The 23,795-nt window shown below is 44.6% G+C and overlaps 1 long non-coding RNA gene across 1 annotated transcript; it reads left to right on the plus strand.

Moving 5' to 3' along the window:
• Positions 1–14,299: 14,299 nt before the first annotated feature.
• On the plus strand, positions 14,300–16,354 carry LOC140699197 (uncharacterized). Its single transcript, XR_012077207.1, has 3 exons — positions 14,300–14,406; positions 14,540–14,632; positions 16,264–16,354. It is a non-coding gene; the product is annotated as an uncharacterized lncRNA (long non-coding RNA).
• Positions 16,355–23,795: the final 7,441 nt, after the last annotated feature.

Genomic DNA, 23,795 nt, shown 5'->3' on the forward strand with positions numbered 1-23,795 from the left:
CAGCGCAGGGCAAGGCTGAGACTGTGTGGTCACCTGGACAAGAGGAGGGTGGAGGGGGGCAGGGAGGGGGTCTTCTTCTGCAGTTCACTCCTCACGGAGGCCCAGACACACTGTGAGCCACAAGCTGCTGTGTGGTCCTGGCTGTCACTGCCACTGCCTCCGCTGCCTCTGAAGCCTCACGAGCCACGGGAAGCACTACTAATGCCACCGCTGTGCCAGCCTGGGCTTGAGCTGTCGCATCACCACAGTCACCACCAGATTCGGAGCAGCGGCCTGACCGCGATGGGCTGGGCTGGGCTGGGCTGGGCTGGGACAGGCAGGCCTGGGAAGATGCAGCATGCTCAGCTCACCAGGACTGGACCCGGACTGGTGCCTCCTAGCTTCACGCTGCCCTCAGCCTTGCTCTGCCCACAGATGAACCGCACACCGGGGGACATGGAAGCATTGACTCTGTGACTTCTCCGCTGGATTTGCCAATGCGTTTCGGTGTAGGCCAACTCCAGCATCCACATCGGTAGGTGCAGTGGGCTGCGGGACCGAGGCTGAGCAGGGGGACCCCAGCCATGCAGTGTCCAGACTTGGCTGTTCCCTGAGCTGAGGGCTTGGTGGGTGCTGCTACCAAGAAATGCCAGGCTGTGCCACCCTGTGGGGGAGATATGCATGGGCAGCCCCTTGCTCCCGAGGGCTCCTGCTGCTTCCTGAGTTTCCAGTACCCCCGTGGGGCCTTGTGGCCTCTGTGGACACTTAGGGACTTGGCTTTGGGGAACCCTGAGCTAGAGGCACATCTATACCCTGGCTGGGCCTCAGGTGGGGTAGCATGAGCCTTTATTCTCAGCTCAGAGCAGTGGGAGTTGGGTCAGATAGGGCCCTGGTCTCACCAATTTGGCAGGGCAGGATCAAAAAGGCCCAACATGAACTGTGGGTGAATGTGGGTGGGTGGGTGTTGTCAGCGTGTGTGGCTGTGTATGGGCCTGGCGCCATGTTGATGTCACTGTAAGAGAGCATTGGGGTGTGTGGGGCCATTGTAGCTTGTGTTGGTGTGTACATGACTGTCTCTCAGCTTGTTAGAGTAGACAACAGTGTTTGCCTGTTTCCCTGGTGTGTGTCTGTATCTCCCAGTGTGGATGTGGGTGTGGATGTGTATGTGATTGTGGCGATGGAAACCCAATCCTGGACAGCCCCAGAGTTTCTCAAGGCCCAAGTTTGGGTGCTGGCAGATGGTCTGGGGGGTGAGAGCCAGGGGAGAAGCCTGGGCAGTAGTGTATTGGGGGAGTGTGTGTGCAAGATGAGCCGGATGAGACCAATGGAGGTAAAACCAGGAGAGAAAAGATGAGACAGAGGAGGAGGGGGCCTGTCGATGGGGAGTGTGTGGGAGTTGATGGCAGCATGGGGAAATCCCAGAAAGTTGGGCAGGTTTGGGGGACTGACAGGGGTTGCTTTTTGGGAGTTGGGAAAGACCAGGGAGCCTAGAGAAACTGGGAGTTGGGAGGGGTGAGAACTGAGGAATGATGGGCCAGGCCAGGCAGGGGGGTGAGGGGTGGTGAGGGACTAGGCCTGGGCTTGGTGCGCCGCAATCCCCAGGCAGAGACCCGGGCCAAGCCTGCTTCCCAGTGGTGGGTGGTGATGTCTGTGGGGCTTGGGTCTGGAGGTCAGCATTGCAGCTCTGGGTATAGCATGGAAGGGGACCTCCCTCCTCCTGCCCAGCCCCCAGCTCAGGGGAATCACTGGGGCCAACCCTGGGACTGTGATGACCCTCAGATCCTGGAGAGGAGGGAGGACTCCAGATCTGTCTAGGCTGCAGAGCCAGGCTCTGGCGAGTCTGACTGATCTCAGGTGTAAGTGCACAGAGTTAGCCAAGGCAAGAATGCAAAGATCCAGCTCAAGGCCACCCTGGAGGAGCTGTTCATGGTTTAAGAATGGCCCCTTCTGGGCTCAGCCTTCCTGTGTCAGGAGGCAAGGAGTCTAGGAACTTTCTCCAATCCCCCCTTCCAGAGACCCCCAATGTACTTGGAAGAAGAAAAAGCGGGGAAGGATGGAGAACAGGAGGCAGAGCCCAGACAGCCAGGCTGGGACTGAGCTGCCTGTCATCAGTCACCAAAAGCCCCTGCATAAAGAAGCCTCTGGCACAGGAAAGCCCCTGCAGACCTACTTGCTCTGCTCTAGGCTAGCAGGGCAGATGGAAGTCATCAATCCAGTTTTGGGATTGGGGCTGGGGCCATTGGCCCACAGGGAAATTTTCTGGCTTCTGGGATGACACTCCTGTGACCATGTCAGGGCCTTTATGTGCTGCCTAAGGTCATGCCAGCTTGGCTCAGTACATTATGTGGGTCATGGCTCATAATTGAAGTAGCTTGGTTTTGAGAGACTTGTATGACCTGGTGGCAGCATGTGCCGTGTACATGTATAACTCATGTCAAGTGTGTTGGCATATGGGGGAGGGTGTATTTCTGTGCTGGTGGACCAAGGAGAGACTTAAATCCTATCTGGCTGAAACTCCAGCCCAGGACTCCCATCACCTGGCAACCTGTAGTCCTGCCAGCACCATGACCTGAGGGCCAAGGGAGGGGGTGGGGTGGGGAAGGAGACCCCCTCTCTAGGCCTGGTCTTGACCCCTCCTCTCCTCCAGGTGCCATCTTCCAGGAGAATGTGGCCAAGGATGACAGGGCATTTCCAGCTGGCCACACCAGACCTGAGCCTCAGTGATGACATCCTGCAGAGCTAGAAGATCATCTGCTCCTTCAAGGTCATCGAGGTCAACAACGCTTTTCAGGCCCTGCAGGAAGGTGAGTGGCCGGCCCCTGTGCCCAGAGCTAACAGGGGTGGGTCCTGCCAGGCGGCACAGCACTGGAAACCAGCGGGGTTGTTACCAGCTGTGCTGCGCAGGGCCCTCTGTGTGCCTGGGCAGTCACCGTGGTATGCAAGTTGGGGGCTCTTTCCCTGGCCCACCAAAGACATGGCACAGGTTGTGCTCTGCTCTGCAGGGCAAGAGTGGAGAGCTTGTGAGCAGGTGGGCTGGGCTCCTTGTGGGCCATGTCATAGGCATGTGAGGCTCATTTCCAGCTCCGTGGGCCAGTGTGTGCACCCAGTCCTGGTGGCAGAGGTGTGTGGCTCAGGGCCCTCATTGTTGTGAGTGTTTGTGGGTGGGCATGTCTGTGAGGCATCTGTCTGGGGTGGTGCCCCTCCCCTGACCTGGGTTGGGTGGTGTTCTCTTCACTGCCTACAGAGGAGGCTCTGGCACCCAAGCCCGTGGTCTCCCCTCTCAGGAGCACAAGCCTGGAGGTGCAGCATTTCATGGCCCCTCTGTGCCCTGGCCTGCTTTTCTCGGCTGCCCTTCTCCTCTGGTTTTGGAGAAGCCAAGCTCTATTGCCTTCCCTTCCTGGGCCAGAGGTGGGCGCTGTTGGACCACGGAAGGAATGGAGTTGGGCCAGGCCAGGCCACAGGGAAGCAGGTTGATATTGATGACCTGACTCATAGGGAGGCTGCCTGCAGCCACATGTGTGGGCAAGGCTCTGTGAACACGTGGCCGCTGCTGCACGGAACTGCAGTCTTGCTGCAGCCTTACTGTTCTGAGTGCGCATCAGGGCCAGAACCCAGCCAGCCTGGCCAGCCCCTGACCAGCTGGCTGTAGAGCCCATAACTTGCTCTATTTGGTGGGAAGGGGTCAGGCAGAGCCAGTTTCAAATCCCAGCTGTGACTCATCTGCTGTGTGATCTTAAAAGGTCACTCGCCCTGTCCAAGCCTCAGTTTCAGTGTCTGTGAAGTGGGGCTACCTCAGCGTTGTGGTGGTGGATCTAGAGAGGTGATGTGTGCATAGCAGGCAGGAGGCTGTTGGCAAGCAGCCATCCTTGGGGAGCCCAGCAGCAGTGTGCTGAGCCCCGTGCTGTAGTTAAGGGTTTGGGCGGTGGCACACTGTCCCCTTAGCCTTGGTTCTCTCTGTGTCCCAGCTACCATTTGCTCTGTTCTCCTGTTCCCTGGACAAGAGTACATGACACCCCTTGGTCTCTGGGCCCTGCCTAGGTCTACCAACCCCCAGGTCAGGGCAGAGATATGGACCCCGCTGGCTAGACACCATCCTCCCCGGGCCCTTGGCTAGAGCTCTTGGCTCAGTCTGTCCCTGTGCCGGCCCTGACGTGGCCTTAGCCCCTGCAGGCTCAGCCTGGGCCTGGCCTGGGAGGCGGTCTCGGTGCTCTCTCCTCCCCATGCAGACCTCCTGCTCGGTGCAAAGGCAGAGGCATTAGCTCTTGCCTTAGCTCTGCTCCTGGACTGGGGCCCAAAGCTCTGAGACCTGAACTCGTCACTGGGCTGGGCTCCCGGTGCGTGTAACAGTGGTGCCCAACTTGGGAGGCCAGTGCTAGGTGCTGAGGGGCCCTGACTTGGCTCGGTCCCAGGGTCCTGGCTGCCTTCCCTGTCATGGCTGCAGACATCAGTTGCTGCTCCTCCTCAGTCCTTGGTGGTCCCAGGGCCCCTGCCCTGACTCACCTCTCCCTCCCTTCCAGGCTTTTACTGAAGGAGTTGGCCCCCAGGGCCTCAGGGCCCATATGTGTGAGATGAGATCCCTTCAGCTCCAAGGGCCCTTAGCCTGGGATACAGTGGCCTGAGGCTCTCTCCACCCCACAGCCCTTTAAATGTTTAAAGACAGCCACTGTGCCCTCAGACTTTTTCAGGCTTCACATCCTGCAGCCTGAATATTTCTCACTTGGTTCTCTTTTGGATTTGTTCATTTTATCCTTGCCTCTCTTAACACACAACATTCCTAATGTCTCTTGATAGGGGACTTAATTTGCTGACCTCAGCTTTCCTGCCTCTAGGATGGGGACAGTGGTCCCTCCCTTAACAGGTTGTCTCCAGGACCAAATGTGGTAATGACAGTGGAGAACTTAGCTGGTGCCTGGCACTAAAGAGGCGCTCAGGAAATAGGAGCCACAGTCACTGTCCTCATGATGTCTGACCAGTGCAGGGGGAGAAGCATGGTCACTGCTGGTTCTGGACGCTCTGCTGATATTAATGAAGACTTGGTGATTGTTGACCCTCAGCCTCTCCTCCCGCTATGGCTCTGGTTGAGTCTCTGGTCCTCAAGCGCAGGGCTTTTGCCCAAGAAAGGGTGATGTGTCACAGAACCCTTTCTGGAGCCTGTGCAGGTGACTGATTCTAGTGTGTGACTTTACACCTGCTCCTTTAAAGTCCAGCCTGCTCAGAGCTTGTCCGACTCACGCATGCCTTCCAGAGGGTTTCCTCTCCTACCCAGGCCTGAGCCCACAGGGTGTCTGTGTCACTCTTACCCACCTCCAAAATGCTCAGTAGGCTGGGCCTGGCCCAATCCTGCTGCTCGAGCTCCCTAGCTTACTCTGTGGCTCCACATGGGGTCACTGGCCAGTGTGCATGGGACACGGGATCTTATCTGGTGGGAGTCACTGATTTACCACTAATGGCTGCATTTCTGCCCCAGACTCCATCCTGTGTTCTGTTTCTGTATACTCTTTATATATGGACTTTACAGAGTCACAGCACATGGGGTCTTCTAGGGCCTGGACCCCAGACTTTCTGTTCCTCCTTCCTTCAGTGTAGAAGTCTGTGGGGAGTCATCTGGATGGCCCTGGGAGCCAGCCCAGGAACCTCACCAAGGGGAGGAATGTGATGTGCTTGGCAGCTGTGGTCTAGTACAGGCTCCTGGTGATGGCCTGTTAAAAAGCAGAGGCATCTCTCAATACCCAGTGTCTGTGGACCCCTGTGCCCAGGGCTGTGTGAGCATCATCTCGGACAGCCCTGGGGAGCATGGGGGATTATACAGAGAGCAGAGTGAAGCAGAGATTGCTTCAGAAATGTGAAGGCACCTCGGAAGCTAAGCAGGGTCGGGCCTGGTTAGGGTTTGTACTTGGATGTGGGAAATGTGAAGGATTGATAGCAAGCCAGCATTCTCCTTGTTCCTTGCCCGCCTTCCCACTGTGCACGTGACCCTCACCCTATCTCAGGCCTTTGTCCAGTTCTCACCACCTCCACCGCCATGTCCCCAGCCTCAGCCTGGATCCTTGTGTTCACTTAGTGTTCCCTGCCTCTGCTCTCCCTTCCAGGACTCTGTCCATGCAGCAGCCAGAATTACCTGAAAAATCAATCCAGTCACCTCCCTCTCCTGTTGAAACCCTTCAATGGCTTTTTGCAGTAATGAGAATAAAACCTAGACCCCTTATCAGGGCCTGAAAACCCCCAAGTACCCCCACAAGGGCTGAGCTCCTCTGCTTCACTGCCGCCACTCCTCTTGACATCTTGGCTTCAGCAATCTTGACTTTATTCCTGTATCACCAATAAGTGAAGAAGGCTCCCACTGTGGCGCCTTTGCACACACTATCCACACCTACCTGGAAGGCTCTTCACATGACAGGCTCCTCCTCAGGCTCAGCTCTTCCTCAGATCTCACCTCCTCAGAGAGGCTCCTCTTGGCTCCAAGAAGGGCCCCTCTCATTCCCTGACAAAGCCTTCTTTTCCTTTGCTAGCTTCCCCACCTGCAATTATGTTATTAGTTTATTTGTGAGGAGCACCAGGTCTGTGAGGGTGGGGACTGGTCTGTCTCATTCACTGCTCAGTTCCTAGAGCGGAGCCTGGTGCATCAGTCATGGGTGCTCAGTAAAAGCCCCTGGATGGATAACAGGGCAGATGGACACATGGGACCTCTGTTCTCTGAGACCCTCTCAAGCTCGGGGTCATGCTCAGAACCACTCAGGGTCCCATGGCATGTGGGGCTTGTTGCATTTATAGCTGCCACGTCCTGCCACCTCATGCCGGCTTTTCCCTCCTGGTCAGCTTCTGGATTTGAAGGCCTCTCCTGGCAAGAAATGATAGGAGCTGATGGCACAGCCTCTCCCGGGCAGGGGCCACTTCCACAGGGGATGCTGAGGCCCAGCACAAAGGCTACAGACACAGCGAGGGGGTTTCCCATGCTCACCATCTGGAGCAGGGAATAGTTTTGGGGGACTCATTTCTGGAAGGTGTTTCCCCTCCTGAGCTATTCTGTCAGGGGCTCAAGGCCACTGGTCTGTCCATCCCCTCTGAGCTGTGCCTGTGGGGCTGGGAGTGGGTGATGAAGGAAGGAAGGTTACCCAGGGGAAGTAGAATCTCACACTGGGCTCCAGGTACTGGCCTTGGGGTCTGTGTGTCCTGATAGCTGTCTGGGTATTGGGTATAAGCCAGGATCTGGGTTTTTTCAGATCAGTTTTTTTTTTAATTAAACTATACTTGATTTACAATGTTGCATTGGTTTATTTTGTGCAACATTGGGATTCAGTTATGCACGTAGATATTCTTTTTCATTATAGGTTACTACAAGTTAGTGAGTACAGCTCCCTGTGCTCTACAGCAGGACCTTGTTGTTTATCTGTTCTGTATGTAGTAGTTTGTATCTGCTCATCCCACACCCAATTTATCACTTCCCTCTGCTTTCCCCCGGTAATCATAAGTTTGTTTTCTGTGTTTGTGAGTCTCTTTCTGTTTTGTAAAGACATTCATTTGCATCTGGGTTTCCATTCTTATCTTCCACCTGGGAATGCTCTGGTGGGCTCAGGAGCCCGCCGATTCTGGCCTCAGTGTCCACATGTGTGAAAAGGGGATGATGACTTAGGAAGGGGAAGGGGGAGGGAGAGAGAGGGGCAACTGGAGGTGCTCAAGCTGCAGAGCCGCTTACCCCCGTACCCCTGCAGCAGGTGGTGAATGGTGCCTATTTGCAAGGATGTAGCCACCAACTGTGCACGTTGGCCTCTGAGGAAGCAGGAATTAGAACCCTCCTGGTGAGCCAGGGCTGAAGGCGTTTTGAAGTTCTGTGTTGTTGATGACGGAGTCCTCATCAGGAGCATCCTAGGGAGCATAGCTCAGGACTCCAGCTGTGTCAGGCTGCTTAGCTTTTGGAACTTGGTTAAGAGGAGGACAGAATGGGTCTCTGATGAGTATCAGCACCCACTGAGCAGTGCTGTTGAGTGCTTTGGGGGAGCTTCTAGATGGCGGGGTGCAGCCGGACAGGGACCGCGTGCCAGCTCTGCTCCAGCCTTGCCTCTGGGGCATTCTTTAGGAAGCCCTCCCTGGCTGCTCTGTTCCCTGAGGGGGCTCGGGCTTTCTCTTTGCGACCATGCCATCCTGCCCATCTCCTCACATGCCTTAGGGGTCACCTGTGGGGTCTGGGAGCACAGGTACAATTTTGTATGCATCTCAGGACTCCCAGCAATGCAGGGCCAGAGCAAGTGTTTGTTGAGTGGCCGTGTGACTGTACCTATGGCAAGTACACGTGTGGGCCTGCAAACACACAGGAGTGTTGCCTGTGTGCCCTAGTGAGCTCCCAGGCATAACACCTGCAGATGGGCTGAGACCCTGGTGGTGGGAGGGTCCAAGGATCATCTGCTTAGAGACCCCCTTCCTGTCAGGACCCCACTTCCGTGACAATGAGGCAGAGCTACGGTGCCCTGAGTGATGTGGAGATCCTGCCTCACATGTCTGAGAGGAAGCTGTTGGCCCCATGTGTGCTTGCGAAACTGCTAAGTTGGACCATCTGAGAATACCTCCCCCCAGCCTCACGTCAGGGAATCCTGCCTGTCTGATGTCACTCTCTGTGTTAGTTATGTTAGTCATGTGGATGTCAGTAACACCTGTACTGGCCTAAGCAAATAGGGATATTTATCAGGCCATATAATGGAAAAGGCCTCAGGTTGTGTAACTTCAGGCATGGCTGGATCCAGGGGCCCAAATGGTACCCTCAGGACATTGCCTCCTTTTCCACATCCTGTCCCTGCCTACCTGGGGGTGGGCCTCCCTTCCAGGCAGACTTACCTATTCAGAGCCCCCAGGCTGTTGCAGGCTCTTGTCTAATCAGCCCAGCCCCCTGGTGCTTCCCCATGGGAAGTTGGAGACTGTTTAACAAGAGCCTCCCAAGGGTCCCAGGATCGCTGCTCATGGGTGCCGTATGGAGACCATCTACTCAGGATCAGTCCTGGTGCCAGTGGAGTGGGATGCCCTGGTGCTGCCCCAGCCCCTTAGCTGAAAATGAAAGGGGATGAGCAGATGTGAGTGGTGAAGAAGAGAAAGGAGGCTGGGTCCCCATTACCAGCATACCCTCCTTCTCTCTGCTGGTCCCCAAAAGTGAGAGTGGCCTTGCAGAGTGGGGCTTCTCTACCCATCCCCAAGGTGCTCTGGGGTTTGGGATTGGGCTGTAAGCCATGGGGCCACACCTGGTGACCAGATCTTTCTGCACAGTGGATTCCAGGAGACCTCAGACTTTGAGGATTTGAAAGCTCTCTGGGGCGGGCAGCATTAGGAGGGAAAGAGCCAGGCTTTGAGCTCTGTGCTGTGCTCATGGGGTCAGGAAGGAGACCAGAGGAGGCTGGGCAGTGTGGGAAGGCTTTTGGGGGGAGGAACACTTGTGATAGCCCAAAGGTTGGGAGGCTTTGACTAAAGGAAGTGTGTTTCAGGCATGGAGGAAAGAGTGAACTGAGCTGTGGGTGGTGTTTGGGGCAGTGAGGGAAGGGTAGGGACCAGCCTGGTAGGGCAGAAGCTCTGGGGTGAGAAGGGAGAAGACCCTGGGTCTGAGCCCCTCCCCCCTCCAGGTTTCCTGAGGGTCCCTGTGGATGTGGTGTGACTGGGACCTCCCTTCACACCCTTAAGTCATGGAGGCCAGGAGGTGGAGTGCACTGCTCTGTGGCCTCCTGCAGGTCCTTCCCCTCACTGTGTCCTTCCTCTCACTGTGTGTCAACGTCCTATTTCCAGGAAGGCGGTGGGTGGTGGGTCTTGGCCTTACACACCGTGCCCACACTTTATATGTAGCCACAACCCATAACCTTGGCCCCAGACTTAGCGTTTTCCACTTGGGAGATTCTTTCCTTTCCCCACACCCTGTTGCGGGCAGGGCTGTCTGCTGCCTTAGGGATGGCTCATTTGTGGTCACCCCTCAGAGCTCACCTAGGTTCCCAGGGAGGGGGAGAAATCCCAGGTTGGCAGCGAGAGACCTGGCTTTGCCCTTGCCCCAGGCCAGCTCTGCTCTTCCTTCTGTCTGGTGGGGACTCTGCCCAAGGCTACCATGGACCCTGAGGGGCTGGACTGACCATGGCAGAATTAGGAGGGCAGGAGTGAGCTGCCTTATTGACAAGGGCTCCCGCATCCTCCTGGGCAGGTTCTGTCCTGCTCTGAATAATTGAATAGAAATCCTCCACACATGAGACAGAGCTCTCTCGGGCTCTGCCTAATCTCATTAAGAAGTCTCCTGACAGTCTCAGTAGGTGCCTGGATGCTCAGAGGGGTTTATCTCTGCCACGGGGTGGATAGGCCCCAAGAGTGTGGACCTGGGATCAGGCCCCTACCCCACTGCCCTCCAAACTCAGGCTTAGGCAGAAGTGATGCTTCACAGCTCTGCCAGCCACCAGCAGTTCTTACTCAATCAGTTATGGTTTGCTGGGCTTAATTACTTTAAAATTAATTTCATCTGGAGAAAGCAGGCAGTGGAGGAGAAAGAAATGGGACCCTCCTTAGGGCCGTGAGGCTGGGCAGGGCTGATGGGATGGTTTCCAGCTGGGCCAAGGCCACTCTCTGGGAGAGCTCTGGCAGGCTGCCCATCCTGCCTACTGGGTGTGGCAGGGACAGACAAGTGGGCTGAGTATGATCTATGCTACAGGAGAACGTAGCCAGCCCGGGGGCCCTGGGCGCACAGATGGGGTGCCTAATCTAGTTTGGGAGCAACCATGGGAGGCATCCTGGAAGAAGTGACTCCTGAGCTGAGTCTTGAGGTGGATATTCTGAGGCTTGATCAGACTAAAGATCAAGATGTTTGATGAGACCCTAGATATTGGTGTGCTGTTTCATCAAATGACAAAAAGTCAAGTTGTCTGTCTATTTTTGAGGTGTTAGCAGCAATGACATTCAATGCTTAGATTGGTTAATCCATTTGGGGGTGAAGAAGGATGATATTTTAATTACATCATTTCTTTTTCACTTATCAGCTGGTTTAATTTTGTAAAGAGACACTTCCCTTCATCTACTGTTGGGTCACCCATTGAAGCAGTTCATAGAGGAAAGGCAGGTTAGATGCTTCTTTGTTTTCATTCACTTATCCATTATCAAAACAATGAATTGCTACTCTGTCATCTTGCGAAGATAATGAATTTTAAAAACCAAAATGAAGTCAAGGATTAAAACCTATTTGACAGATTACAGTGCACTGCAGTTATTGCATTTGCTGCTGTTCAAACTGTCTCATCTTGTCACCAGTTAGAACCCCTTCAGGTTAGGTTTTAAGTCCTTTTGATGTGATCCTTGTAGTCTGAATGCTTCCTTGACATCTGGTTTGGCAAAATGTTTCAAGCTTGTCTTGTATGTTTCCTGCCCAGGACTAGAATCAGTCATTTCTCCAAGAAACCTTAGTTTCTTTTAGTGGGAAATAATATTGAATACTAAATATTTGACACTGGTATCCCCCCTGCTTCTGGCTTGATCATTGATTCTAGGTCTTTTCCCTAGGAAGTGCTAGATATTACATATTTGAGAAAATTCTCTGTTGTTTATACAGATACATCCGATTCAAATTGAGAACTGTGAGATTTTTACTTAACCTCTTCTGGGACATCTGTTTCTCCTTTCTTCCTCACTGGCAAATCTGATTCTCAAAGGCACAGGGAATAATTGAATTACAATATCCAACTAGTCATTTGTTTCACCTCAATTGATGCACACTCAAGTTCAGGTGAACAATATCCATAATACTGTGTAAGACTTCAATGAGAGAAACTGAAAACAACAGGAATAAATGAGACGATATTCCATCCACATGGATTGAAAAAGTTAATATTGTTAAAATGTCCATATACCCAAAGTCTACAGACGTACTGCAATCTTTAATATAATCCAATGGCATTCTTCACAGAAATAGGACAATCCTAAAAATTGTATGGAAACACAAGAGACACCCAATAGCAAAAGCAACCTTGAGAAAGAAGAACAAAGCTGGAGGCATCACATTCCCTCATGTCAAACTATATTACAAAGCTATAGTGATCAAAACAGGATGGCATTGGCATAGACACAAACCCACAAGTGAATGGAACCAAATACAGAGCTCAGGAATAACCCTATGCATGTATCATCAGTTACTTCAGTCAATTTACAACAAATGGCTAAGAATATACAATGGGGAAAGGACAATCTCTTCAGTAAATGGTGGTGGGGAATGCTGGACAGCCAGAAGCAAAAGAAGGAAACTGAGCCACCATCTCACACCATCCACAAAAGTTAACCTAAAGTGGATTAAAGCCTTAAATGTAAGATCTGAAAATATAAAACTTCTAGAAATAAAAAAGGCAGTCAGCTTCTTCATGTCAGCCTTTGTGATAGTTTTTTTTTTTTGATCTGCCTCCAGAGCAAAGGAAACAAAAGCAAAAATAAGTCAGATCACATGAACCTCAAAAGCTGCACAACAAAGGAAACCATCAACAAATAAAAAAGCCCCCTGTGAATGGGAGAAAATATTTGAAAATCATAACTGACATGTGGATAATATCCAAAACATGTGAGAAATCATATAAATCAATAGGAAACAAAAAATAAACAAGCTCTATGATTATAAAATGCATAGAAGATCTAAATAAATAATTTTTAAGAAAGATATACAGGTGGCCAGTATGTACAAGAACAGAAGCTCAGTGTCACTAATTATCAAGGAGGTGCTAATGAAAACCACAATGAGATATCACCTCACACTGAATACAATGGCTATTATCAACAACAACAAAAAAAAAGGCTAAGACATTACAAATATTGGAGAGGATATTGAGAATAGGGAACCCTTGTGCATTATTGATGGGAATGTTAATGGGTGCAGTCACTATGGATACAGAATGGAGTTTTCTCAACAAATTCAAAACAGTACTACCATACAACACTGCTACGCACTTCTGGTATGTATCCAAAGAAAAGGAAAACACTAACTTTTTTTTAAAAAATTGAAGTACAGTCAGCTACATTGTGTCAGTTGCTTGTGTACTGCTCAATATCATGGTCATGCATATAAGCAAAATACTTACTTGAAAAGATATATGTACCCAAATGCTCACTGCAGCATTATTTACAATGCTTAAGATGTAGAAACTACCCAAGTGTTCAATGACAGATGAGTGGATAAAGAAATGGTGATTTAAGTGTACAACGGAATATTCAGCCAAATAAAAGAATGAAATCTTGCCATGTGACAATATGGAAGGACCTCAAGAGCATTATGCTCAATGAAATAACTCAGAGAAAGGCAAATAATGGAGGATCTCACTTATATGTGGAATTAAGAAAGAGATCCAAGCTCATAGATATAGGGAACAGATTGGTGGTCCCAGAGGCAGGAGGTGAGTGCGGAGAAATGGGTGAAGGTGAAGAGAAACTAACTTCAGTTTTAATACAAATGAGGCATGGAGATGTAAGAAGCAGCGTGGAGGCCATACTTAATAATATTATATTGCATATTTGAAACTTGCTAAGAGAGTTGACCTTCAGAAATCTCACCAGAAAAAAAAATTGTTTACACGTGTATGGTGATGGAAGTTCATCTAGACTTCAAATAGGGAAGAACAAACCTGACTCCTTGTTGATCTGTTTCTTGTATTTTAAGCTTTGTATTCTATTGGTTTTGCTACAAAGTAATCACTAAGAGAATGTTGTCTCTAGCCTGAAATGTACAGGAGAGCCTATTGTCGAGGCTCTAACCCTTAAAGAAGAACACCTTTCCATTCATATAGAAATAAAAAGTTGCAAAGCACAGAAGAACATTGGTCTTGTGGAGATTTATAGGAACACTGTGACCAGATCAACAGCAGCAAAGAAGGGATTCAGGTTCCAGGAGGTTTTCACCAACCAGCCACAACCCCTCCCCTTTTAGTATAAAAGAAACCTGAATTTGAACTCGGGTAAGAAGGTTTTTGGGGACACCAGTCTGCTATTATCTCCATCTGCTGGCTTTCTGAATAAAGTCACTATTCCTTGTCCCAGCAACTCCTCTCTTGGTTTATTGGCCTGTTAAGTAGGAAACAGTAACAGCTTGGACTCATCAACTGACTTGCGGTGACTTTCACAATATGTACAAGTATGGAATGATTATGTTACTCATTTGAAACTGACCTAATGTTGTGTGCCAACCATACCTCAAAAAGAAAAAGAAAAGCTACAGTATCCTAAGATAAATATAATATAGAACCAGCTGTGACTTCTGAAAAGTTAAAACTTTAGTTGCATCTCATGTCAGTTCTCTCCTCCCTCTTCCCTCTCTTTTGGTTGTACCATTTCTACATTCACAGAACATAAAGCCATCAGGAGACAGGCTGGGACATGGGACCTTTTACCCAAGTGCACATATTGATTTTGTGGCAGAAAAGCCCAGTGACACCATGTCTGCTATGGGGCCAGGTACTGTCTGTCCTCTGTCTAGGATGTGTATTTCTGTATTTCAGTTATTCTGTATGATTTTTTTAAAATGAGGTAATTTTATAAGGCACCACACTAGGGTGGAAACAGTTAACCTTTTTTCTTATTTCTCTAGTTTCCTGCAAAAGCTCTATGTAATGCCAGACTTTGACCATCCAGACTCAGAAAAACTACCTGGGCCGCTGGTAGTAAACCTCAGAGTGCCGCAGTAAGTGAAATATCCTTTATAGTTTCATGTTTGTGTAATGAACTATAAATTAATTAATCAGTTTCTATCTTCATTCATAATTTGAAAGTCTCTGGCTTTTCTAATAGTTTATTTGTGACTTCCTCACTGAAATTTAGTGGCTTAATTTTATTTATTGGAAAAGTAGAGATTGTGGACAGAATAACAGAAGTCCTGCTATTACTAGGTTATAAATGAAAGCCTCAGAAAATATTAGACTACTTTACTCCTGACCCACACTTTGTGGAAATGCAGTATTATGTATTTCATGTTTGTATTAAGAGCTATATTATAAATTACATTAATCTCAAAGTTGCTTTGTGTGATTAGATCTCTTCTAAATCAAATAATACTAAGATTTTTGTTGACTAGATCTGTTTTTTACATTTCTAAATATATAATTTATATTCAGTTTCAGATAGGTCAGGAAGACTTAATGTAAAGTTTCTTTCAAAGGAAAGACACATTGGGAAGAAAGCCAGGTCTTTTCAGCTTTGCTTAATTAAAGATTTCTTTTGTTAGACTAAAGCTTCTTTATTGCAGCAGGAACCAGGTTGCCCTTTATTGGGAGTGTGGTTTTGTTTTGTTTTGTTTTGTTTTGTTTTAAGAAATACAATAAAAAGGAAAAATAAAAATTAAAGGAAAACAAAGAAAAAGAAAAAGTAGATTGGTTTATAAATAAGGCTCTTAGTGCTCTGTGCTCCCTCCAGTTGTAGTCCTAAATAATTATTTGTGTATAAATACTGTCATGGTGGCCACATGACGGGTATCCAATCTGCTTGCTAATGCTGCAGTGTAAAGTTTAAAACTGGTGAATCTGAAACCCTTAAAGTAACAAAGGATTTTTATTCAGAATATATAAGAAAATATAGAGAACAATATGAACATGATAAGAAACTTTGGTGGAAAATAAGGAAGGAATATTTGACAGGGGGGCTCACAGTAGAAGAAATACAGTTAACTGATAAATACATGAAAACAGGCTCATTTTCAAAACAGAAAAATACAAAGCATAGCAGTAAGATACCAATTTTTACCATCAGGCAAAAATTTAGACACACCCACACCCTCTTCATGCAATGGTGCTTGTTACAACTTTTGTGGTAAATTAATTCAATATATTGATCTATAGTTGAAATACATGTACACTTTGGTTTATCTGCCTCACCCTTGAGCCTCTATATGGTAGAAATAACAGTACCAGTATGTATTTTATTGAACTAGCAAATGATCAACTCCTGGAAATAATGGATTTTCTCTGAAATAAGCCAGTGATTAAAAAAAAATTCTTCAGTTTAAGACTTTTCTGATACCAATTTAAGTAAGTTTAGGTTAACAGAAAAAGACATTTAGTGTGTTATAAGAATACTGTGGGGTTTTAGCTTAGTGGTAGAGCACATGTTTAGCACGCATGAGGTCCTGGGTTCAATCCCCAGTGCCTCCATTGAAAAAGAAATTGAAAGTAAATAAACAAACAAACCTAATTACACAACCCCCCCAAAATACTATGGGCTGGTTGCATGCAGTATTTTTTTTTAAAAAAATCTCTACAGTTGTTGCTTCAGAATTCTTGTTGTGCATCAGTAAGCATTAATGGTGCTTCTGATTTTCAGACTGGACATTTAGCTATGGACATGTTACTGTCTCCTACTTCAAAATGAGCAGGAGACTTGTTAAAGAAGAACTCTGGCTCTTGGGTGGTCTGGATCATATTGTAAAGGTATGATATATATACATAAAACATTTTAATATTTTATTTAAAGCCTGAAGAAAATTCACATACTTCAAAGAATAATTGCATCAGTTTGAAAAGATCTGTTCTTTTTAGTAGCATCTTGAAAATCTTTTAAAGATAAAGCCATTAACACTTTGATATGGGGAAGTTATGGAAATTAAAAAAAATAAATTACAATCTCATATTTTAACATCTCACAGAATAAAACTTAGAATAAATAGTATTCAGAGAAATTCTAGCATATTCATAGCATGTGTACAGATGGCTTTTATATGTTAGTTAAGGGGATAAGTATTGAAGTGATGAGACATGCTAATGTATATTCATTTCTTTTCTCCTAGTGAAAGATGTATGGATCATTTAAGTAAAGATGAAGATGAACAGAAACTAGTGGCCTCATTATGGGGAGCAGAGAGATGTTTATGAGTTTAAGAAAGTGTAATAATGGGGGAAAATTATTTAATCTAAAATATGACTCTGTGTGTGAGACTGTCATAGTTTTATATTAAACATCCCTAGAGTTTTACATTTACTAATCCAAGTTGAAATTGTAATGCATTCTTGAGCAACCAAAGTTAAAGAACATGTTAAATGAGCAGTGTAGTTTTTTTAAGTTTGTTGCGCCATATGAAATCATGCATGTCATTTGTTCATACTGCCAAACGTTATAGTTCTTTCCTTAATGTGGAATCCTGCTTAAATACATTAACTTGTTTGTAGAAAATAATAGTTAAATGTAGTCATTTTGTTATATTTTTAATTAATAAGAATTTTCTTGATGTAACTACTTAGTCACATTGTTATAATCACAACTTATAATAATATTTGGCTTTGAAGAGTACTTCTGAACTGTATTCCATAAGTATATTTGTGGTTTTTTGACTTTTCTGAATGACTTAACCAAGTTCAGAGTAGACTAGAATTTATGCTGCCAGTGAATTTCAAGACACATAGACTGTGTGTTGGCCAGATTGGATTAGCAGAGAATTTTTTTGAAACACCTGTGGGAAAATGATCTATTATGAATGAAAAGTTTCTGGCATAGATGAAATGGAAATTATTTCTTGGTTCTTCTAGAGTGCTTCAAGTACAGTTGATAAACATATAACTTTTAAAAATTCTAGATGAATCTACTTTAAGAACTTTAAATATTTGTTTATTAAATTAGTGATTGTTCTTTTCTGATCTTTAAAATGCTTGGTAATTCATTTCTGGGAATGTATAGTACAGAATATATTAATTATGAACAAGCAATTATAACAGTGATGTTTTAATTTTGTAGTAAAGCAATAGCTCTATTATTTTCAATTTAGAACACGGGGGTTGCTATTCCCTTAGATGACAAAGGCTGACAATCCTTCTTCATCTTTATGTCTTTTAGAGCACTGCGTGTTGTGTGTGAATTAATGAATGAATGTTATGGATTGCCATGAAATTTCAAAAAATTTCCTTTTAGGTAACTGCATAATCCAGAGAATCAAAGCTACTTGATAGCGTATAAAGATTCCCAACTCATTGTTTCATCAGCTAAGTAAGTTTTTCTGAAATGTCATGCTTTCTTTGTTTTTTCCTTTCAAACTGATGTGCAGTGTTGTGTTTTTAGTGTACAGCGTTGTGATTCAGTTATAGATAGATATCAATAGATAGACAGATTATTTTTCATTATACGTTATTACAAGCTAGTGAATGCAGTTCCCTGTGCTCTACAGTAGGACCTTGTTGTTTATTGATTTTCTTTATAGTAGTTTGTGTCTGCTAATCCCAAACTCCTAATCTATGACTCCCACTTCCCCTTCCCCTTTGGTAACTATATGTTACCAAAGATAAAAGTGTCTATGTCTGTTAGTTTCTGTGAGTAATTATTGTTTTGTAAATAGGCTCATGACATCTTTTTAGGTTCCCCTTATGAGTGGTATCATTGTATTTGTCTTTCTCCTTCTGGTTTACTTCCCTTAATATGATCATCTCTAGGTCCACCCATGTTGCTGCAGATAGCATTATTTCATCCTCCTCAGTGCATGTAAAGTTTCCAAGTCTGTCTCCAGCTCTGGTTCTAGCTCATTATAGCAGCTTCTTCCTAATATCTCTAGCCCAGTTCTTGATATTGCTGCCTTGGTTCTCTGGTCTCTAGCCTGTCCAGTACAATCCCAGTACCACAGGGGTTAACCTTTCACAGACCTCTATTTTGTAACAAGAATCCCAAACTCCAAATCTGTGTGATTCCTTATTTCTTTGGATGGATGTCCAACATCCTTAATATAGTATCAAATACCCACTTCAGCCTGACTCATTTGTCTGTTTTTTAACCTCTTATTTCAAAGAATTTCAAACAGAGATAAAAGCAGACTGTAGCATCATAACCCCTGTTGTACACCTCATTCAGCTTGAATAACCAGCAGTCATGGCCAGTCCTGTTTCCATGTATAACGCTATCCATTCCCCCTTCTATATTATTTTGAAGCAAATTACAGGTTTCAAAACTTAATCCATAAATACTTGAGTATATAATCTCTAAAAGAGAACTCTTAAAATTATAACCACAATACCCTTCTCATACCTTATAAATTATTAATTGCTTAATATTATCATATATATAGTCATTATTCAAATTTCCAATAGTCTCAAATTTCTAGGAGTCTCTAGTTACTATTAGATTTGCTTTCAATCTGTAGGCTCCCTTGTCATCTCTTTTTGTCTTATATTTATAAATTATATCACACTTCGTAGCCTTAAGGCATATTCTGGTTGTTCTGTAACCAAGTTTACCCTCCCTTACCAAAGTATATTCTTGCAAGTTAAAATCTGTTTCTTAGTTTGAAAATGTCTTTTGTGTACTTCATGACCCCTGACACGTGCCTTCTAAAAGGAGGCAGTTAGGAACCTTTGTGATTAGGACCTTTGTGTCAGATGACTTAGAAGAGGCAGTAGAGGTCAGAATTGGATGTTTGTGAAAGACCACTCATTTGGCTTTTTCAAATTTTCAGCAGAACCCTGATTAAAGCAGGGACAGCATATTGAACAATTAAATATTCTCCTGCTGTTCCTACCTCACCTCCCAGCAGCTTTATTAGCTCAGTGCTCCTTAAAGCCTGTAGTTAACAGTAACAGCATGGCAATTCTGGTGAACATCCCCAAACTTTTAAAGAACAAATTATTTCATGTCAGACACAAGGAACTGCTTCTTAACCAAAGAGTATGTTTTAAGGAGCAGGTGGAGAGCAATCAGACATAGTATAGATTTCTTTAGGGGTTTTGTGTGGTTTATAATACATGAAGACTCAGCTGGCAGAGTCAGGTTACTTCATCTCTCCTAGACTTTTTTTTAAATCAATGGACTTAAAGAGAGTTTTCAGAAATACTAGACCCACTTAAAGATTATATTTCCTTATTATTTTGGGTAGCATCTTGAGAATCCTTGGATATAGATGATACCCTTGTATGACTGCCAGGAGACATGTCAGTTAAATGACCTCATGTTAAAAATATGATGTGGGGGGTTGGGTATAGCTCAGCATAGAGCACACACTTAGCGTGCACAAGGTCCTGGGTTCAATCCCCAGTACCTCCATAAAAAAACTTGGTTTGTTCTAATGTTTATGAAGTATTTAATATTTATCTATACAAGGTTATTATGCAATATTAATATAAATAGTGTTCTTTACCTAAGCTAAGAACTTACATTTGAAATGAAAAAACATATAAATGAAATTCAGAAGTGCCCAGTGTTAGCTTTTAGATATTTAACTTGTTTGGGGATGGGTTGTAGTAGGATGTTATGCTGGAGAGTTTTGTAAAATGGGGGACAGCTGTGGGTAGTAAAGTTATAAACATCTGCATTGAATTTGTAATTTTAACTTTGCTCAGAAAAAATTATAGTATCAAGTTTTCCCAAAATAAAGCAAAATTTTAGCACTTAGTTTGATTACCAGACACGTTTGGTTCAGAATTGAATAGGTAATACATTATATAAGTTCTTTAGAACAAAAAATTAATTTGGCAGCATTTATGATAAATTTAAAACAGTAAGGTCCAAGTAGGTAGACATTCTTAGTGTAAGTATGTGTGTTTAGCATAATAGTCTATATTTTGTTTTCTCTTAAGAGCATTATAACATTGTAAAGAATTAACTAAGCAGTATACCAGTGCTGAGAAGAGTATTTGCTTACCTGACAGCCTCTGCCTCACTGGAATATCATCAATCACATGGGCAGAGCAGGAGAAGACGGCATGAGGGCCATCACTGGGGTGCTGCTCAGTTTAACTAATGATAATGGTAGGTCATATTTTCTTCATATAGTCTCACTGAAAGATTGTATTACATGTAAAAATAAGTTACTCCCCTTGTTTCTTCTTTTCTTAATGTCATCATTTTAAAATTGCCATCATATAATTCACTTATTCATGTGAAGATTTAACTGCTTTTAGCACTTGATATTTTAAAAACCAGCCTGGTAGCTTGGCTCAGAAATATTATTGTCAACAGTGTATCTCAATAAAGGAATAGCTACACCTTTTTAATTTTTAATATTTGTGTTGATGCATATTCATTGTTAGTGTCATAAAAATCCTCTTCCCATTCCCTGTTTCAGAATGGGAAGGCAGGAGGGCAGGGTGGTGTGACGGGCACAGCGGTGAGCTGTGTGCTTCAGGTTCCATGGCACCTACCTCAGGGGCAGAGGTTTGGTATTCGAGGGCTGGTGGGTTCAAGTGACTATTTCAGAAATGAGTACTTGATCTGTTAAGATGACCAAAACTGCATCTTAGTTTTGGATTTAAGAATCAGTTGCTCAATATACTGTGAGTTTCAATCAATTCCTTATGAATATAACCTCTTAGAGCACACAAGAGAGCCATGAAGGGCCATGTGTGAAAATAAAGTGTATAAGAACTAAAAGTAGTGAAATCATTCTTTGGGAAGACCATTATTTATAAATTGGTTATTAACCATTCTGAAGATGATAGCACACTGATTTGTTTTCTAGCTGTCAATAAAAGTTGTATATTTATTTTAATTCTCACCTGTGGTAACAGGCATATTTTACATTTTGTAGGGTTTAGGTCTACTGGTCAATCTAGTTGAGTATAATGCTTGGAATTGGCACTGTCTTGTCGACATGAAACATCACGTTCTTTTGGTCCTTCCTTCTGTAGGGGAGAGGGAGGTGGTTGTTTAAGGGTGGCTGGACAAGTCCCTGCAGTTCAGGCTTTAATGCAGTAAGCAACAACTTAAAAACAAACTAACACTTTCAGTCTTTACATCTGTCCAGTTTCTTCATCTGTTGTTACCTTCTCTCGCTCCTACCTTCCCTCCCATCCTCTTCCTCTCTCACCGGGTCAGTGTGAGGGACACTCAGTTAGACTGTGTACCCTTACTTATTATTTACTTACTTTGCTGACTGTTTTCAACTTCTGTAATCACTCCTTAGACATTGTTAGCAAAAAACAGAAACAAGGCCTCTTTGTTTATGAATCAAATGTAGATTATTAACAACAAATTACAAATCAAGTTTTAGCTTTATCCCATCTGGTTCAAGTCCTCCAGCATCACTTACCGGTCTGATCTGTGCCCAGGATGTGTTTACCTAAATATTGGGGCATACCATTCAAATCAAAGTATGTATGTCTTTGGAGTAATTTCCTGGCTTAGGAATTGTGTCAGAGTATGTATATTTAAAATTGATGTCCCCAGCTTGCCCCGCCCCTGTCACATACTCCCTCATCAGCTGATTTATACTCCCCTGTAAAACTCTATGTGGGTTTTTGCTTCTTGGCAGTGCTGGCTGTAACTGGTTTTCACTTTTGCCAGTATAATACTTTCTGCCAGTTCCTAGCTACCTTTGTCATTTCCTTAAGTGACAGTTTGCACATGTTGAGAAGTGATCATGAACCTTTTCTTTATTACTATTTTTTCCAAAGCCTTTGCTAACCCGTTAATCCTTTTGGCCTTTCTGAAACTAGAAATGCTTGATCTGTGTCTTTAGGTATTAACGTTCAACAACTTCTCATTTTCTTGAGTCATAACTAGGAGACTATCATTCCTTTTCAAACATTTGGATCTCAGGACTTCTTTATTCTGTATACTTTTATGTGATATAAAGTATACATTATAATAATTATTGGGCATACCAAGTAACTTTTGTTTATGTGTGCTTTATCTATTGATAAATTAGAAGTCAAAACAAAAAGATTGTAAAATTCAGGAACTCATTCTATTAGCCATTGGTGTATAAACATAATCACATGGCATGTAGATTCTGGAAAACCCCCACCATGTAGTTGTGAGAGAATGAAAGGAGTCAGTTGACCTTTTAATATACTTACGAATGCTGTTTTGAGCTCACAGATTCCTGAAAGGATTTGGGGGACCCCTAGGGAACCTGGAAGCAATTTTAAGAAATACTGCTTCATATAAAGCTGAAATTTTATTTTCTTGAGGGTATTAAATTTTATATACCATGCTTGTATATATTTAGCAAAGTTTTGAGATCTCCTTGGCATGTGGTTTTCATGTAGCTGTAGCTGTCATTAGTAACTTTGGGTTTCCCTAGTCATATCAGTGAGTATATGAAATGCTTTCTGTACGTTCGGCACTGCAGCAGCACATGGAAATAAAGTGAGTGAAGGCAGGAGGTTTAGGGGTTCCCTTTTACAGTTTTTGGTGTGTCCTTCCATTGACAATTGTACTTCCATTGTTAAGTATTCTAGTTGAGATCCAGTTCTAGGTCTTTATCTGAGAACTAGCTTTTTACTTTTACTAGTCCTTGTTTATCTCTTAATCCCTTTAAATTCATTTTAAAGGAGCCACATTAGTTTCCCCCAATATTATGTTTTATTCAATGTTCTTTCTTCCTTCCAGTTAATTTATCCAGGCGGCTAGGATTTAAATATTGTTTAATTCTTTTAAATTTTCATTTGTATTTTTTGCTTGAATTTCCTCTCAGTATAATCCAAATTAAGAAAAAATGTTGAGATTCTCAGTCTTATAAACAGAATGCCAGCATCATTAGTAGGTGCACTTAATTTGCTTGATTGAATTTCAACAGCATTTATACTTTTGCTTTGGCCTTCAGTTGGATGAGGAGCAAGGGCATTTATTGATATCTATCCTTGTTTACCAGACAAATACTTCTTAGGGTTGGTGATGTTTAAAAGCAAATTGAGACTTAGCTTTGGATATATTCATGCTGGTTGGTGATCTCTACTAATGATCTTCAAAACTCATCTTTATCAGCTATTCCTTGAGTGAGAGAGAACAGCCCATTTGGCAGAAAATAAAACAGGTGAGTTGATCAAAGATGCTCCCACCACTCAACATGATAAGAGTGGAGAGGCAAGAAACAAGTGGAGAAATATGGTGGGTGTCAAATGAGAAGATAGATGGTACAGAAAAGAAACAGGTAGAAAATGATG

This window comes from Vicugna pacos, chromosome 11 (genome assembly GCF_048564905.1).
Source record: "Vicugna pacos chromosome 11, VicPac4, whole genome shotgun sequence".
In the NCBI taxonomy this organism is placed as follows: Eukaryota; Metazoa; Chordata; class Mammalia; order Artiodactyla; family Camelidae; genus Vicugna; species Vicugna pacos.